This window comes from Leiobunum rupestre, chromosome 2, assembly GCF_980474605.1.
Source record: "Leiobunum rupestre chromosome 2, qqLeiRupe1.1.hap1, whole genome shotgun sequence".
NCBI lineage: Eukaryota > Metazoa > Arthropoda > Arachnida > Opiliones > Sclerosomatidae > Leiobunum > Leiobunum rupestre.
Window position 1 is genome coordinate 60,887,236 of NC_143385.1, and position 20,130 is coordinate 60,907,365.

General features: G+C 36.4%; 1 long non-coding RNA gene across 13 annotated transcripts in view; it reads right to left on the reverse strand.

Annotated features, from left to right (window-relative positions):
* Window positions 1-20,130, reverse strand: part of LOC149958602 (uncharacterized) — a 194,975-nt gene that overhangs the window by 128,306 nt on the left and 46,539 nt on the right. Inside the window, exon 3 of one of the 13 annotated variants that reach the window (XR_016478545.1) lies at window positions 17,972-19,191. The exons of the other annotated variants lie outside the window; for them this stretch is intronic. This is a non-coding gene — a long non-coding RNA (uncharacterized LOC149958602). Of the gene's footprint in view, window positions 1-17,971; window positions 19,192-20,130 lie in introns of those variants that run through there. 13 annotated transcript variants of the gene reach the window in all.

Below are 20,130 nucleotides of genomic sequence, written 5' to 3' on the forward strand. Positions count from 1 at the left end.
ATAAAGAACTTGAGAAGGGTTTTCCTCATAAAAAAAACCACTGAGTAAACCATAGAATATTTATTTATTTATGACAAAAATAATTGCAAAAAACACCTCCTTGTGAGTGGAGCGTTTTAGAGCGTTTGTCTATAGAAAGTAAATCGAAGCGGGAAATTCGCGCCAAACCATAGACTAAATATGTCGTTGCTTGTACTATTCCAACTAGTAGGTTATGAAGTCTATTGTGAGACTAGCTCCCAGTAAATATTTTAACGGGCGCCAAGGTAGAGTTGACACCATTTTGGGTCTTATGTCACTTTTGCTAATACAGCGCCTTTGCATTTGAGGGGCGAACACCCCTTTCGATGTATTAGTAGGTGACATGGTTAGATAGAGGGAACTAATACCGATGGAATGAATGACCAATTATATTTCTATCATGCGCTGTTGAAGGGAATTCAATGTTTAGCGGAGTCCCATTCTGACTTAAACTACCAACGCGAACGGCAGCGCCGAAACTAACAACCTCATAACTACAGGGGATAAGTCTAAAAACGGGAATTTTGTCAATTTGAACTGCCAATGCAACGTTCAACAAGACAAAAAGGACATGGAAGGCCAGAGAAAGGTCGAAGAAGAGCTCTTCAGCATCCACAAACAGCCACCGACAAGATTTTATATCAAAACGACGTGTTATAATATAAGCCTTTTTCAATTATTCAAGTTAGTTCACTTCAGTGCACGGAAAATTAATCTTACTTATTTCGGCACGAATATCGTAGATGTGTAATATTCGATAGCTACGAAATTAAACTTGATCCTGATTTGATCAAAATTATTAAATACAAACGTATGGGTCTGGTTTCTTAAGTCTTTTAAACTTAACATACGATTTCAACCCTCCAATACATTCGGATAATTAGAAATAAGAATTTTGGCAAAATAAGTTCAAAATTAAATTAATTTGCAATTGCATATTGATAAGAATGCAACAGTAAATTTTTATTAACCGATATTAAATGCTTCTGAGTAAAACGTGTAGTTAAAACCTATAATAGGATATGTGTCCTTTTTCCGTAAGTTGGAAACTACGAAGGTAAGTTCTGTTAATTTCCATCCTTATAAGCATAGTTATTAAAGATAATTAGTTCTAAGAAAATAACTGCCTTCCAGTGTAAATTATGTTGAAATTACAGGAAAATAACTGCCTTCCAGTGTAAATTTTGTTGAAATTGCAGGAAAATAACTGCCTTCCAGTGTAAATTATGTTGATATTACAGGAAAATAACTGCCTTCCAGTGTAAATTATGTTGAAATTACAGGAAAATAACTGCCTTCCAGCGTAAATTATGTTGAAATTACAGGAAAATAACCGTCTTCCAGTGTAAATCAAGTTGAAGTTATAGGAAAATAACTGCCTTCCAGTGTAAATTTTGTTGAAATTACAGGAAAATAACTGCCTTCCAGCGTAAATTATGTTGAAATTATCGGAAAATATAGGATACATTCCATTGAAATTAAGGGAAAATAAAGGATAAATTCCATTGAAATTACAGGAAATTATACGATAAATTCAATTGAAATTACAGGAAATTATACGATAAATTCCATTGAAATTACAGGAAATTATACGATAAATTCCATTGACATTACAGGAAAATATAGCATAAATTCCAATAAAATAACATTTAAATATAGAATAAATTTCAATAAAATTACAGGAAATTATTAGATAAATTCAATTGAAATTACAGGAAAATACAGGATAAATTCCAATCAAATTACAATATAATATAAGATAAATTCCAATCAAATTACAATATAAAATAAGATAAATTCCAATAAAATACAGGAAATCATATGATAAATTCCATTGAAATTACAGAAAAATTTACGATAAATTCCAATAAAATCACATTAAAATATAGAATAAATTCCAATAAAATTACAGGAAATTATATGATAAATTACATTGAAATTACATGACCATATAGGATAAATTCCAATAAAATAAAATTAAAATATTAAATAAATGGCAATTAAATTATAGGATAAATTCCATTGATATAACAGGAAAATATAGGATAAAATCCAATAAAATAACATTAAGATATAGAATAAATTTCATTGAAATTACAGGAAATTATCGGATAAATTCCTATAAAATATAACAGGCTTATTCACACGAGCCACATAGTTGTTAAGTGAGCAGCTCCTTGAGAATGGAGACTATATTTCCACAACGAGTTGGTCAAGTTTTGAAGAAATGCCGTTTCTTCTGCCCGAGGCTTAGTGACCAATATCTACCTTTATTTATAAATGGACATATTTTGTAGTAGGAATAACGCTGCAAATATATAACCTTTATTAAAATAAAAGTAAAAAAACGCCAAATATCGGCACAGAATAAGTCAGGGAAAATCTTCGTAGATGATCAGGGAAACCTGTAAAAGTCACCTCTTGTAATTTGAAAGTGAAAAACCTGTAGCCACCCCGGGGTTAAAATAGCGATGACATGGAGAGTTAAAAATTACACCTTGTAGATATATTAAGCTATTAATGAAACATTTTGAACGGATGAATTAGTATTATTAAATCATCATTTGACAATCTTTCAGCTTCATGCTCCTTCCCAACCAAACCGTCCTAGCTCAAGTTCAACCGTTGGACAATATCGTTGCGTTAACTGTATAGCTAGGTTGAACGATCAATTTTGCCACGATAAACTCGTAAGCCGGGCGTGTAGACTTCACTATGTCGTAAACGGTGTGTCAGAATTTATAGCCCGGTGTACCTTGTAACAAAGACCATACCACCGGAGGTCTATCATCATAGTGCCCTATGCCAGCGTCCACATAGCAAAGAGAGGTGACAAATCCAGCATGGGCAGCAGAACCCTACTACTGATGGTCGCACCTTCGACGCAAGCCACTCAACCCAGCAGAAGGTGCAGCAATGGGCGGACCAATTCCCACTTGGCACACAGCAGTGGGAGTGAGAGTGGATGCTGTAGCAACACAATCCAACACCCTACCTACTTACAAGGAGAGTACCCGAGGTGTTTATTGCTGATTTAGTTCAAAGTCGGCCGTAATGTAAACCTATATGAGATATGAAATTTCCCAAAAGGAGACGTTGCACTACCCATTCGATTTACCATGTCAACCGAAAATGTTTTTGACCACTTACAACCAAAATAAGATTTATTCCTTATTTTACCCAAAATTTGTTACAAATTTACCCAAACTTGATGAAATTTACCTAAATGTGGTCCAAATTACACATTTCGTGATTTTCAAATTTTTTCAAAATTGCTAGGACCCTGTGAAACCGAGAAAATCCCATGCTTTTTTAAATGGAGATTTTATTGTTTTAAGTGATCAAAAACATTTTCGGTTGCCATAGCAAATCGAATGGGTAGTGCAACCTTGGATTAATAATATGTAACATATTATTAATCCAAGGTGCAACGTCTCCTTTTGGGAAATTTCATATCTCATTTAGGTCTACATTACCACGGCCAACTTAGATCTGTTCTCGCTGTACTCGCACAAGAAGGCCCGGCAGCTTGAAACGACTCAATGTTAACGAGCGTATGAGAAATTCACGTTTTACGCGAAAATATTCCGCTTGGGGCGCCAAAATACGGGAGTACCTTCCTAATGCTTTCCTATGGGAAAATATTTTGTAAAGTGGATCACTTTTTCGTAACTTTACCGATTTACGTCATTGCCGAGTTTCTTATATGATTTCAAGTAAGTTTCATTAATAATTTCAAGCCTAATATCGTAATTTTCCATCATTTGGTTCGCTCACAATCTATTTTTGAAATCGGCGATATTTTTAAGGCGAGGAAGCGTCTCCGCATCGGATTTTAAGCCTTGGAGTCGTCTCGTGCGCGTGAGATTTGAAAATATAAAACTGAGAACAGTAAATAAAATAAATAAAACACAGTTTTGCCTCTTTTTTTAACTTCAATTATTATGTTTCAATAAAAAACACGTAATAAACATAATTTAAAATGGTAAAAGTGTGTTGTGTACCGTTCTTTTAAATCTACAGATAAAAATAAAACCGCTGGGTTGTCTTTCCACGAGCTTTCTAACGATCCTATCTTATGTAATCAATGGCTTAAAGCCATTGCAAGGAAAATAGTTTACCAAAGAAAAAATAAATTTGATTTGAGTTGAAAAGTATGTCTAGAAAAAGCAAGGGGAAAAAAGTCTCAAGATCACATCTACTGAGATAACTGAAAACAAGAACACAATTAAAACCGAAGAGAGATATGTCTTATCTCTAATTATATCCGAAAACAGTGAAGAAACTACGATCAATTCAAAAGTTTCTATCATTGAAAACATAGAAGCGCACTCAATTTAAGTATTAAATAAAGAACTTGAGAAGGGTTTTCCTCATAAAAAAAACCACTGAGTAAACCATAGAATATTTATTTATTTATGACAAAAATAATTGCTCATTAAGCCTCAGGTGGGCTTTTAAAGAAAACTGTATATAAACTCAATTCTACAATTTAGAGACTAAACAAGAAAATTGACCAACATAATAATGAGAAACAACTTCAACAAGAAACTGAATATTGTAAATCAGTTAGTTCCCCCTCTTTTGGACAATTTGGTGCACAACATCTCTAAATAATTTGAAAAGGTTAAACAAATCGAATACAAACAAATTAGACGAAAAGTCTTGTACTTTAAATATAATATATATTAGGTGAAATTTTATATATTACATTAGGATATTTAGTATTTAACCCAACAAGGAGTGTTACCCCTTGTGGCGCCATATGGCGAGAAGTTTTTTTTTAACCTTTCATTTTTTTTTATTTAAATGCCCTCAATCCAGGAAGAAAAGTTGTTAATGTTGTTTATTTTTTTTCTTGTCAATTAATCTTTTTTTTCTCTCTAATACCCAATAAAAACTGAAACCCCGCATAACGGGATAAAAATGAAACAAATCGATCTCTCCTAGTAATAATAAACGTAAATAACCATAAGTAAGCCAACAAGAAAATTCAAAATTAAAGTTAGTTGCCAATAAGCCCCTATAAACATATTTCAATGTTTATCAAATTTAAATCAAAAAACAAATTAAAACCCCTAGTTTAAATAAAACCTATAAAATCATAATCATAAATATTAAATTATCTCGTTTTTTAAATGTTAAGTCTATATTTTTCGTTATGTATCCCCTGGACAACATTAATAGAAATGAGGCTGTTTTCATTTTGTATGTACCTCATAATCCTATATTTGAATAATTCTCCATAATATAACATTAATCAAAAATCCCCAATTGATTAAAAATCCTTTAATAAATTTAAATAACTCCTTCGATACTTGGTATGACATGAGTGGTATGCTTAGAAAGCCCCAGAAAAATCCCAGAAGATAAATATAATTTTAAATTTCTAAATATTAAAATTAAATTAGAAAACCCTTAAAACTGAAAAGTTTATTTAAAACCAGAATTTAGAGAAATCTATTCTATTCATTGTCCCACCTTCATGTTATTTTCCCCAAGATAGACAATCCGGCGCCCAGAAAAGTAGATAAGAAACCCAGAAGGCCAGATTGCACCATGAAGCGACAGTTCCAAACAGAAGCGAGCGTCCTAATTCCCTCCCCCCCCTTCTCATGCAAACTATATAGCGGCCGACCTCACCCCTGCCTTACAGTGTGAAAGGTCATATTCGGCTCTGGAAAAATCCCCGAAATTTAGTTGCCAAGGACGAAAAATAAACAGTCATCCAAAAGGGGTAGAAACAGAGACCCCTCCAGTATAATAACCACGCCTCCCAAACCCCGAGAAGACGTAACCACCAGAAAAATACTCTACCAAGCCTACACTTTCGACACCCGATTTTTCCACCCCCCCCCCCCCTAAACGGAAGAAGAACAAAACCAGAGAACGCCAAGGAAAAAGTTAGATTCTAACAGGAAGAGTTCCGAAACATAAGCGGAACTAGAAGAGATCCCCAAACCAGTCCGGGCTTAGGCCGCGATATCCCAAGAACGTAGTCCCCGATGTCCCAATAAAAGATGCATAATGCACAACCCAAAAGAGGCGAAATGCCCATCGCGTTTAATTTCAAATGAATCCCAGAATCCAAGAACGTTTTTTCCCGTGATGGAAAAACTATCAGCAGATCGAGTCAACTAAAGGCACCCCTCCAAATCCACTGTCGTCGAAGTATCATAAGCGTGGGCGTGTGTCTTGCGTAATCCGGAACCCCGTAACCCGGAAGCTCCCGTCACCCGGAATCCCGTAAATCGAGAGCAGCCACGAAGAACCAGATATTCGAGACACCAAGAAAAAGAGCCAGCGAAAAGAAGACCAAATCCCATGACAGCGAAACCGTAACGTTGAAAATTTCCTTGAAAACCCCCCCTTACTATCCCCTGAAACGAAAAAACTACGTTTAAGAATATACGCTAATCCACGACAGGTTAAAAGATTAAGTCTAGAGCCCCTAAAACCCTGTTAAATCAATACTCCCCAATAATTCCTTCAATACCAAGTTAGAGTGTTTTGTCAATATCCTGTCCCAAGAACGGGAAAAGCCCCGTGTCGAGAGCCCCGAACAATACCCCTTTATTCCAACTCGTATAAAAGCCAAACCCCCAACCCCAAAAGTATCTTAACAGATTTTTACCTCGCCACGTTATTATAATTTTGAGCTCTCCCAGATAAAAAGTATTAATCTTAAATTTAAGCGTTTCACGCAAGTTTTTCCCTTCTTTTTTATTAATCGCCCCCAGTTTAAATATATAACCATTATCATGGCAACCAAGTATCCCGAGGATACACCAGATTTGTGTCAGAAATCCCCTTTTTAATTTAACTTTTTCGCTTATATTGTGTATTATTATTATTATTTTATCTGTCAATAAAAGCATTTCAATCGAGAATTTCATTGAGTAACCTAATCACTGTCCGCTATCATAATCGATTTAGGCGCGGGGCGAAGGTCGTAATAGGAGATTTAATATATAACATAACTAGGTGATTTAATATAATACATAGCTAGGAGATTTAATATATAACATAACTAGGAGATTTAATATATAACATAACTAGGAGATTTAATGTAATATAAAAGTTATTAAATTTTATTTTAAAGTTTAAATTACTTGGTTGAATTAATTACAAAGTTCCAGCTGGGAGGCACCGTATAGGATCTTCGAAATTTGCAATTTTGGATACGCGCGAGACGACTCCAAGGCTTAAAATCCGATGCGGAGACGCTTCCTCGCCTTAAAAATATCGCCAATTTCAAAAATAGATTGTGAGCGAACCAAATGATGGAAAATTACGATATTAGGTTTGAAATTATAAATGAAACTTACTTGAAATCATATAAGAAACTCGGCAATGGCGTAAATCGGTAAATTTACGAAAAAGATTCGGAAAAGCGATCCACTTTGCAAAATATTTTCCCATAGGAAAGCATTAGGAAGGTACTCCCGTATTTTGGCGCCCCAAGCGGAATATTTTCGCGTAAAACGTGAATTTCTCATACGCTCCTTAACATTGAGTCGTTTCAAGCTGGCGGGCCTTCTTGTGCGAGTACAGCGAGAACAGATCTAAGTTGGCCGTGACATTACGAACGACTTTGAACAAAATCGGCAATAAACACCTCGGGTACTCTCCTTGTTAGGTAAGGAGTCAAACCCTTTGGAGAGAGCTCCTAAAGGAGAACGACGGGCATACAGCAGCCCAAGTAACCCGGCACAGCTGGCACCGGAGATCCCGGTGTGACCCCAAAAGGCCGGGAAACCGGACCGCCGTGCCCTCATACGGAGGCCCACCGCCCCACAGCAGGCTACCCAATCCGCCGAGGCGGCCAGTTTGCACGGACCCTCTCCGTTAGCCTGAGCCGAAGCCCAGTATCCAGCCCAAACCTGACCGAAGGCTTTGTCGTTAACAGGCTTACAAGTTCGCGATACAAGATTTCAGGTGCGGCATTCACGTCTGTATTATTCCACGGCCAACTTTGACACTCACGCCATAGCGGCGAACCAATTCGTTGAAGTTTCTATGTTAACCTACGAACAAAAATATCTCTCAGCGGAATATTATTTTTAGATTTGCTTTTGCATTGAAACCAATATAAAAATGAGCGTGGCACCTTGGATGAATAATAAAAGCTAACGCTTACTGGATATTTCACTCGTACCTTCGTCAACGCATTCGCGAGGGGAGGGGAGACAATTTAGTTAGACAAGCCTCGCGTTTCGCCAATTCCACCGGTTAGGGGCCCAGGTATGCTCTTCCGCTTTAATAAAATCAAATGAGACTGCAATCTCATTGGTTCTTAAACATTACGTTTTTCGACGCGATTTAAGCTGCTGCGAGGACGCAAAAAATAGGACCACCTCCTCTCCCCCTTAGAGTGATGGGGTTAGGGCATCAACGTGTGCGTCGATAGTCTCCACATACGCATTCTACATGAGTTTAAATAAATACATTCTTGGTAGAATATAATAAAATATTTATTTATTACGGGAGACTGTAATATTTAAATATTAATAAAATAAAGTTTAAAATACTTAAAAATTTTCGAGGGTGATCTGCGTTGGGACACAACGTTTCGGAACTTACTTAATTACAATTAGAATTGAAACGCGCTTACTTATTAACCTTTTTGATAGTCGTAATGACGTCATGTTTCGATAATAGACATAAATACAGAGTAGCGACACAATTTGTTTTTGTTAAACTATCGTTTGAAATACTGAACTATCACTTTCGGTTTAAATACTGAACTATCGCTATCGCTTGAAATACTGAACTATCGCTATCGGTTGAAATACTGAACTATCGCTATCGGTTGAAATACTGAACTATCGCTATCGGTTGAAATATGGAACTATTGGTATCCGTTGAAATACGAAACTATCGGTATCACTTGAACTACGGAACTATCACTATCGGTTGAAATACTGAACTATCGCTATGGGTTGAAATACTGAACTATCGCTATGGGTTGAAATACTGAACTATCGATATGGGATGAAATACTGAACTATCGCTATCGGTTAAAATAATTAACTGTCGCTATCCGTTGAAATACGGAACTATCGCTATCGATTCAAATACTGAACTATCACTATCGATTGAAATACTGAACTATCGCTATGGGTTTAAAAAAGGAACTATCGCTATGGGTTTAAAAAAGGAACTATCGCTATCGGTATCGCTTGAAATACGGAAATATCGGTACCGCCAGGAGACATGACTAGGAGTTGACAGCGGTTGCCGCGGTGAATGGACCCTGGTGTCGTGAACACAAATAACCGTTTTTCCCAATTATTCCCATTTTCTACCCACCCCTCGAATTTCTCTCTGGCGTTTTCTTTTTTTCCGGCCGTCGCGTAGTTACTATACTATCAACATTGCGCCCTCTAGGAGAAGAAACCCTTATCGTGGGCTCACGCTGAGGCGGGTCTACAACCCAGTCAGCAGGGGCGTAGGAACGTTCTAGAAGTTGGAGAGGGCAAAGAGAAACGAAAAGGGATCTAAAGAATGGTTTTTAAATTTTAATGGAGTGTAGCTTCTCCGAGTACATGTGTAATTTTTACTTCTATGTGAATTGGTGGGAAAAGACTGAAAATTAAACACAGCTGTGGTTGTATAACCTTTATATGCGTTTAAAATGAGCATTTGAGCCTTTTGAAGATTTCGACAGACCAAAAAGTTGGAGGGGGAAATAACATTAGTTCCCACTCCCAGCAAATTTCTAGGGAGGGACATTGCCCCCTGTCCCCCCTGGTTCCTACGCCCTGCCAGTCAGAACTGGTTTTTTCTTCAGCGGTAGTTCCCTCAATCCTCGCTAGAGAGCGTCACTAAAATATTTCATCTCGGGTCCGTCTCCGAGACTGGAGATACCATGGTTTGGGGGGTAAAGTTTGAGAAGGGAAGACAGGTTTTTCGTTAACAGCGCGCGTTGGGAAAAGCAGGGCCAGCGTTAGGGGGGTAAGCGGGACAAAATACCCCGGGCCCGGGCCTCTGAAAGGGGCCCTTTGAAACGGGTGCCTAACTAAAATTTTCTGATAGAGCCAGCCGGAGGGAAAAACTCCCGGCTGTGAACTCCTGGTCTCCTGGTATCGCTTGAAATACTGAACTTTCGATATCGGCTGAAATACTAAAAATATAGCTATTGGTGGAAATAGTGAACTATCGGTATCCGTTAGTTTATCGCCCATCGGTTTTAGAGATCATTTTTAAATAAACTAACTCTCCGGAATTTCTGGGGTCTTCGATTCGTCTGATTTCTGAACCAGACAACTTTGTTTTGTTCAAGTTTGTGATATTTATTTAATTGTAATTTACCGTGACAAACCTCGTAAGAAAGGTTGAAAAGTGTAATAAAAATAAATTGAATGCCTTTCGTTACTAATAAAACTTCGCTGATCATTTGTCGGTTAAAAGTGTAAATGTGGTGGCTGTCTGCAGACTTCAGATAATAAAGATATGAAAGTGTCACCAATCTAGCTTGCTAGTACAAAACGTTTATTGTAATTTTAATGGAATTAATCCATATATTTCTGTTATTTTCATGGAATCATCCAATTTTTTACTGTAATGGTAATAGAATTTATCCTTTTGTCCTGTTATTTAAATGAAATTTTCCTTTATTTTCCTATATTTTCTACTAATTTCAATGAAATTTATCTTCTATTTTTCTGTAGATTCTATGGTATTTATTCTAGGTTTCCAGTTATTTTAAAGGAATCCATCTTATATTTTCCTTTAATTTAAATGGATACCATCATATTTTTTCCGGTATTTTTTATGGAATGTATCCTATATTTCCTGTAATTTTTATGAAAATTATTCTTTATTTCCCTGAAATTGTCTTGAATTCAGCCTATAATTTTCCTGTAACTTTAATGAAATTTATCTTAAAGTTTCCTTTAATATCAATGGAATCTATTATGTATTTTCCTGAAATTTTAAACAATTAATCCTATATATATTGTAATTTTATTGGCATTTATCCTATATTTCTTGTAATTTTAGAGAATTTATTGTATATTTCCTGTGATTTTAATGTAATTTATCTTTTTTCTGTAATTTTATAGAAGTTATTTATATTTTCTGTAATTTCAATGGAATTTATCGTAAATTTTCCGATAATTTCCATTGGAATGTATCATATTTCCTATAATAACAATAAACTAATGGTACATTATCCTATTTTTTCCTGATATTGTAAAGAATGTTGTTCTATATCTATCGTAATTTTCCTAAAATAACCAATAAAAACCTTTATTATTTTCTTTTTTTTTTCTTTAAATTTTTTTTAGTTTATAAGCTAGGCTAGACAAATACCCAAGGCACCGCTTCATGCCCAAGTTATCAAGTGACTTTTAATATATTTTATTCAGGTAACGATGAGTGGTGTTTGTTGAGTGGCTAGCAGTGTCACCTCGCAGCAAGAGGAGCCGGGAATTACACGAAATTGTGTGGAAAATTCCATTACAATTTCAAAAAACATAGGATGAATTACATTGAAAATGTTGTGTAATTAGAGGAAAATATAGGATAATGAAATTAAAGGAAAATATAGGATATTGAAATTAAAGGAAAATATAGTATAAACTCCTTTGAAATTTCAGAAAAATATGGGATAAATTCTTTTAAAATAACCGGAAAATATAGTATAAAAACCTTTAAAATTACAGTAAAATATAAAATATATTCCATAAAAATTACCGGAAATATATGATAAATTCTATAATATTACATGAAAATTGAGGATAACTTACATTAAAATTACAGGGAAATAAAGGTTTCAAGTACTTCTAATATTTAAAATTTACTTCAGAAAATTATTGCAAATTAATAGAAAACTTTAAAAAATTAATGAAATCACGACGATTTCGGCCAATTTAACTTCACTCTGTAAGACAGTTCATTTTGCGGAAACATTCAATGAAGCAATAATATTTCGTGGCGATGAATCTAAGAAACACGTGCCATTTTACGACCGAAGCAAGTCGGGCAAGCTCTAGCCGTAGTAGTCGCACATCAGAACAAATATCGTCGGGTTGATGATGTCATGTAAAAGCTACTAATTGGAGGGTTCCCCCAATTTTGCCAGTAGAAGAAACCTCTCTAGAAAATTGTTTTTGGGAGTAACTGCTAAATCAAAGACGTGGAATACGAACTTAAATGGCTTTTTATTGTACCATTCTGCCTTAAGCCTTGGTTTAGCTGTACGAGATCGATATGGAGAATTTCAATAGCTTATTTGTCCCCGCATTGAAATTTTACAGAAGACTAAATTGAATTCTAGTAATTGCGCGTAGAGATTAAATGTAGAGAATACGTCAATTCAATAACAAACGCGAGTCACTTCATTACACCTATCAGAATGCAAGATAGATTGGTGAAAAACGTTGAAGACTAAATGCAATTAACGTTTAGTACGAATAAGATAGATTGGTGACACTTTGCGAATCTTTATAAACAGAAGTCTGCAGACAGACATCACATTTACACTTTCAAGCCACAAACGATCAGCGAATTTTTCTCTACAACAAAAGGCAGTAAGTTCATTTTTGAAACCCTTTTCAACCCATCTTACGAGGCTGGTCGCGGAGAATAACACATAAATCAATATCACGTTCTTGAACAAACAATTGTTTCAGATAGAATGAAATCTTCAGTTGTGACTATTGCTTAAATTTTGTTGACCATCTGCCACAATATGGTGCAAGCATCGGATGTTTCGACGACCACAGTTAATCCGGAGAGTTAGTTTATTTTTGGTAGAAACGATAATCTCTAAAACAGGCGGGCGATAAACTCAGTATTTCAACCGATACCAATAGTTCAGTATTTCAACCGATAGCGATAGTTAAGTATTTCAACCGAAAGCTATAGTTCAGTTATTCAACCGATATCGATAGTTCAGTATTTCAACCGATACCGATAGTTCGTGTATTTCAACCGATACCAATAGTTCAGTATTTCAACGGATAGCGATAGTCCTGAATTTTAACCGATACCGATAGTTAAACAAAAACGTGGTTTTAAATATAAATTTAACAAATTTGATCTAAGAAATATATATTTTTATATTAAAGGAGCTAATTATTTGTGGACGGACTTCCTGTACATGTACTAATTTAAAATAAATAAAATTTAACCACTATTGCACAGTAAAAACATATTTATTGCTACTACAGCTGTTTCGGCTCCCTTACCGGAGCCGTCGTCAGGTAGATACAAAATGAACAAAAAAATTGCTCATTTAACTTAAAAAACTATGGACCTAAAAAACATTGTTTCTCGTCTCCTACGTCACATCTTTCTCTTTTTGTTCATTTTGTATCTACCTGACGACGGCTCCGGCAAGGGAGCCGAAACAGCTGTAGTAGCAATAAATATATTTTTACTGTGCAATAGTGGTTAAATTTTATTTATTTTAAATTATATTAAAGGAGCTGATACTTCATGGATATTTAAAAAATATTTATTAACATTTTTAGGGATCTTTCAGACCGTGGTCCTTCGTCAGCCATTACCTCATTGATAGTATTAAAATAGTTTGGTTACAACTATAAATACTGAATAGTTTAACAAAAAGGGAATATATAGTTTAAAGTTTTACACGCTAAATTTTTATTCTACATTGTACGCTCACTCGCTCTTCTTCGCTTCAACTACAAAACGTCAACTGAAACCAAAACTTTCTTTCGGCGAGAGGAGCCTTCTCTCCGGTTTCTGTCCCTGCGCTTCTGCAGTACAGACTTTGCGACACCCCCCATTCCTCACTTAGTCACGGCCTAATTGCGACCAGAAACGTCAAACAAGTCGGCCCAGGCCGTAATAGTAGTTCCACATCAGTGTATTCGAGTAGGCAAACCCATACACCCTTAGTAGACAAAGGTAGGCAATTTAATACAAATGGTGTTGAGGCTACGTGATTTCCAATCGTTTGATATAAAAATTGCCATCCTTAGTTAAAGAGTGGCCACCGCCCACCCTCAGGATACCCGGGTGGGCAAACCAATACCAAAGCTGTTGAGGCCATGTGATTTCCTATCGTTAGACGGAAAGTATCAAAGGTGAAATCTTAAATCTTCTTGAAACCGATTTGATCCAATCAAGAGTGATTCGTGAATCAGTCCATTGAGTTATCTTGTCGCCTGGGAGCGTGAGAATTCCGTTGACTCTGGCGGTCAGCTTCGCCGCTAGAAGCGCTCCCATCAATTCTAGACGAGGTAAACTCTTTCTCTTCGCTGGCGCAATCCGCGCTTTCGACAACAACATTTGTGTTGTGACTTTACCGTACGCGTTCGTTCCTTTTACGATGATAATCGCTCCGTAGGCGTTCTCGCTCGCGTCCGAAAAACCGTGAAGTTCGATATGTTTGTCGTTTGACTCTTTCTCGTCTGAAAACCAATATCTCGGCGTCGAAATGACTCTTAAGTCTGGTAGTTCCGCGCACCATTTTTGGTGGTAAAATAGCGTCCCAATCGTTCTCGCGCGTTTTCACCCAGATCTGTTGAAATATCAGTTTAATTCGGATCGTGAAGGGGGTTATAATCCCGAGTGGATCAAATATCCGCGCTGCGGAGGAGAGAACGCTACGTTTTGTTCGTTTCAGCTTTTTGAGATCGTTGATTAGCGCTTGTATGTCGAACGTAAATAGGTCTTGATCCGGAACCCATTTCATTCCCAAAATTTTGGTACATTGAAGTTCTACGGGTATTAATGAACTGAATTTTTCGTTTTCATTTTCGATCCAATTTTCTTGACGTAATTTTTCTCGTAGTTCGCTCGAGTTGGTTTGCTACTTTCTAAGCTCCATATTAGCTCATTTAGTATAACTTTCGACTCTTTCGCCAAATTGCAGGCTGAATCGACGTCGTCAATGCTTGATATCAAATCGTCTACATACAACTCCTTTTCTAGCGACTCGCGGGTTTCCGGAAATTCTTCCTGATAATTTTTAGGTGGTGTTTTATGGTCGCCGCAAAATGAAACGGGCTCGAAGTTAATCCAAATAAAACTCTCTTATGTCGATACGCCTCTAGATCGGGATTCCTTTATAATTTCTTGGGATTTTTAAGCCACAAAAAACGTCCCGCATCTCTGTCAGCGGGATTGATCTCTATTTGCAAGAAAGATCGCGCGATATCAGCAATTTTTCTAATTCTTAATTAAACTAAGACGTCAAGCTAGTCCGGGTTTAAATTAGGCAGGGCCGTGCAGGGGGAGGGGGCAAAATCCCCGGGGCCCGTAGATGTAGGGCCCATCGAAGAAGCTCAAGGGGGGGAAGTGCAAATCAAGGTTACTCGGGAAAAAGTTTCAGGGCTCAAGGGGGGTGCAAATCGAAGGGGCCCGCGAGTAAGTTTGACCCTAGGCCCCAGGATACCTCTGCACGGCCCTGAAATTAGGACCCGCGTAGAGACAATCATTTAGGGATTTTTCACTCTTTTCGTGGCTGGAAGCGTCAAAGACGATCCTAACCTTTGCAGTGATACCTTCCTCCCTTATCAATGGTTGATGCGGGATATAGTAGATTGGCTTCGTTTTAGTATATTCGTCGCTTTTCACCTTTTCGATAATCCCTCGCTTTTCGTAGTCTTCGAAAATCTCTCTGTAGTCTGCAAATAGGACCGGATTTCTCTGGAATCGATGGAGCAGACTATTAAATCTTCTTTCCGCTACCACTTTGTTGTCGCGAAGCTCGGGTTCTTCGTCAATCCAGGGTAGACTAACTTGATATTTATGGTTTTCATATTTAACGCTCTCTTCAAATTGCGTCATTGCTATTTTTTCTTCTGGCGAGGGCGCTTTGCTTTCCTTTTGTCGTATCCCTAAACGCTCCAATTCCCAAAAGGATTATAATCTATCGCTGATATTGACTTCTGGATCTCCGTTAAATACTCCTACATTCAAAATGCTAACGGCAACGGTAAACTGTATAAATTTAATTCCAACGGCTAATATGCTTTTAGAACTATATCTACGAGATAAAAAATTTCGAGCCACCATTTTGGAGAATGGCTGCCATTTGGCGTTTTTAAAAGAAATTTTTTATTTTCGCAACGGAAAGCAGTAAACATTTAGTTCCAACGGCTTATATGCTTTTATAACTATATCTATTATATAAAAAAATTCAATTGAACTAGCCGCCATTTGGGAAAATGGCTGCCAATTTTAAATAATTTTTATTTAGTAAAAGCAGAAGTAAATGATACTTACTTCCTTATGAAGTAATATTTTGACCTCGAATTTGAAATTTTGCGCGCTCCTAGGTCGAAAAACGAACATTTTGGTTTTTATAAACCATAATTTATACATATATCTAGCTAAACCCACAATTCCCAAGCGCAATTTATCGCGTCAAAAGACGGGGATGGAAATTAGCTTTTATTTGACTTGATTTTCTCATTATATTCATAAGGAAAACGCCCTCCGATTCTTAGCGCTATTTCAATAACTTCGGTTCATTTACTTCTGGTAAAAGGAAGGTAATATAAATGTATTTAAACGGATAACAGAAAAGAATAATTTTTTATAATCGGTAATATTTTTAGTTCTTACTTTTGGAGCCATTTAAAAAATGGTATTCAACGTCAATATTTCCATAAGTTAATGATACCTCTAAGTAGACAAATAAGCCCTTTCAAGTTGGAATATTTGTCCAGAAAATGTGATGTCAAATCTTGTCTCTCCGATTCCCGCGAAAATGAAAGATTTGAAAAATATTTTGACCCAGCGCCGCTGTGCGGTAGAGAATGAAACTATATTGGGTGGAGACGAATAAACCGATAGCAAAAAAACGTTCTTTTGCCTCTGCGGGGGGAAATAGTTTTCTAAGGGAATACCGAAATGTATCTCTTTTGGGGAAGTTCAAGCTAGCCTTGCACCAAACGGGATTAAAGAAACGTCAGCTTCGACAGTTCCAAGTGTATGTTAAGGCTACTTTGATACGCAGTACGGAGAGACATAGGTCGATTTGGACAAGCATATCCGCCATAGGCTGCATAGCAATTTGTCTACTTTCTTATTCATCTGGCAATTTGACGAAATACAAAATATTATGTACTTTAAAATTGTAAATTACTTAAACAATATATATTTAACTCAGTTTTACAAAAAAAATGTTTTATAAGAAAGAAATTAAATTTACAGATTTACCAATACTATCGATAGGTGGCGTTTCATACTTATACTAAAACCTGACAGGTTTATTCGAGAACCAAATTTGCAAAGTTGATTTCACTCAGATTTTTAGGCTACAGTGGTGATCTGTTTTCTGTTTAAACAAACTTTTACTTAATTACTTTTCATGTTACAATTAAGTTGTAATGAGGTTGTAATTTGCCCGATAAATATATTAGAAAACTTTGGTAAGTTGAAAAATATCAAAGGCTAAGCTACTTCCGAGGCTTATTTTAATAACGTTAAACCCAATAGTGTGCCAGTTTTATTTTTTAATGTTTCGAAATTATGGCGTGTATAATATGCGAAAAAAGTTTGTCTAACGGGGATATTGTTTGCGTAACTCGAGGGCTTAAAACCGTCATAGAATCCAGTATCAAAAGAAAAGATGGACTCGAAAGAAAACTTGCCGGGTTGGATAGCGTTACCTTACACAGTGCTTGTAGAAAAGACTACACTCGTTCGTCTTCAATTGCAAAAGCTATAGCCGCAGCCACTGTTTAAGATCTTCGATCAGTGACGGCGATCCCGTGGGGGCTCTGGGGCTCAAGCCCCCACAGGGGAAAACAAACGAGGGCAGAGCCCCCACAGAAATAAAATTGAGAAAAAATAGCAATCAGGGAAAAATTTATATTCTCACTGCCTTTATTTGGGTTATTTTGAGATTGCAGATGCGAGTAGCATTAAGATGATATAACCGTAAAATTGATTTCAATAGATTCGTCCAAACAGAAAATCGCCCGTCATGTACCATATTTTAGTTAAAATACCTTCGTAAAGTATGTGGCCAAGAAAGGCTTAATATTTTTCGAAAGATATCGACTTAATTTTTGTTATCAATGTATTCATTGATGGATGAGATATAAGAAAGAACACATTCAAAATAATATATATAGTAATAAAAATTTAGAGCTGTACATTTTCTTGCTTAAGTTTTAATTATATGCATTTTTGGATAAAAAATAATGGCCCGTGCCCCCACATAAATGTTTACCGATCGCCGCCGCTGTCTTCGATAGACTCTTTCGACTTTAAAGAACTATGTTTATTTTGTGGAAATTCCGCCGATATATCAGAGGAAATTAAGAAACCGAAACAAAACCGAATTTCCATTCGCCAGATTATGACATTGCATATCATAGATTCAATTAAAGAAATCTTTGGGAAACGCCAGGATAAATGGGGAGCGAAGGAGTTGGCGAGAATTGGTCATTCGATAGATTGGTCTCTGTGTTACACAAAATTCGCTCAAGTAGATCATACATCAAAAGAAACTACCACCACCAGACCGGAATACTTAAACGCGATTGAAGCATTTAACAAAGTTTGCGAATACATATCAAATAACGACGAATGCCAATATTATTTAAAGAACTTTTTGAGAAAATGCAAGAATTCTGTGACGAAGAGAACTGTTACACCGAGGTTCATTTCAGACGTAAGCTTATTCAGGCATTCGGAGATAAAATTAAAATTACGGATTGCACACCAAAGCCAAGTATTTTAACATTGGTAGAATCTGCGGATCATTTATTTCTAGATAAGTGGTACAGCGAAAGGAACCAAAATCCATACAATGAAAGAAAGCGAATTGTAAAAGCCGCCGCTAATATTATTCGAGAAGATATTCGCTCACAAGTCTACGACACGACGACGTACCCCTCTGAAAGCGATATTTTAAGTGGTAGTCCAGAACAAATCCCGTATTTTAATTGAAAATGTAACGAAAGCTCCTCTGAAGAAATGCGTTGCAATAGAGCACGCGATTATTTCGGCGGTTCGACCACGCTCTTTCGTCTCATCTTTTCAATTTGGCTCGGGTGTACACTTGCACCGTCACTACGCTTCACGGCAACTAATAGATCTCTTATCAAATCTTGGCTCGCGCTCTTCTTACAAGGAAGTTCTGAGATTCGAAAGGGCGGTAGTGCGACATCCTGACACTATAGCTATTGACACTGAAGGCTACATTCAGTTCGTCTTTGACAATGCAGATTTCAACTATTGACAAAAGTGAAGAATTTTTACAAAACAATATAAAAGAAGCCTCGGTTGTGACGTCAAGGACTCAGTGCAGGGGCTCCTCGGACGCGAGGGAAAGTTTGGGAAATAGACCAAGCGAACGAGTTACAATACATTGAGAAATGCGGGCTAGGCCGCGGACGACCTTGATGGGTTGTTACATTTGACACGCAGTAACACGTAAACAATGAATATATCCTTGGATGAGTTTTACAAAGGATTATTTCCAACGGTTATTTTCAAGTTTAAATACTAATATTTTACAAAGATAAGTTTAGATAGCTTTTAGTTATATTTTACAATTTACATTCTATGTTTTCCTTTACTTTTATACAAAATTATTTATTTTACCTTATTACTATACATAAAATAACATTTACGAAATTAAGATTAACATTAACTACTTTAATTAATAAAATATAACACAGATTTTTAACACTGCCAAAGCCAAGTGAGGGGTTGGGGGGAAGGAAAAACATGCTCAACTTCCTTTTTTATTACACCGAACTTTGGAGCCCCTTTAAATATTATATTTCGGAGAATTATTTAGAAATTTACCAGCTTGCTCTAGAAACGACACAAGCAGTGCAACACCAAATATTAGTCGGGGTAAAGAATAGTATAATAAGATAATTCTTAGCTACTGCCGCTACGAAATGACGTATAGATTAAAATTAGGTTAGTCAAAAATTTTCAATCCAAGGATTTGGTTTGCTTGAAAGAAACCAATTAACCCACTGAAATAAAAATACCAAAACATTTCCACCAACAAAGTCTGTTATTGAAGATAAAGTGCAGATCAATTACTGATATACGAATAATTAGTTAGGTCATGGTTATAATGGGAAGCTCTTGCATGATGTCCCCTTCCCAATCACGTCCAGCCTTTGAACCACGGCTGACACGTCTCAATTTCTC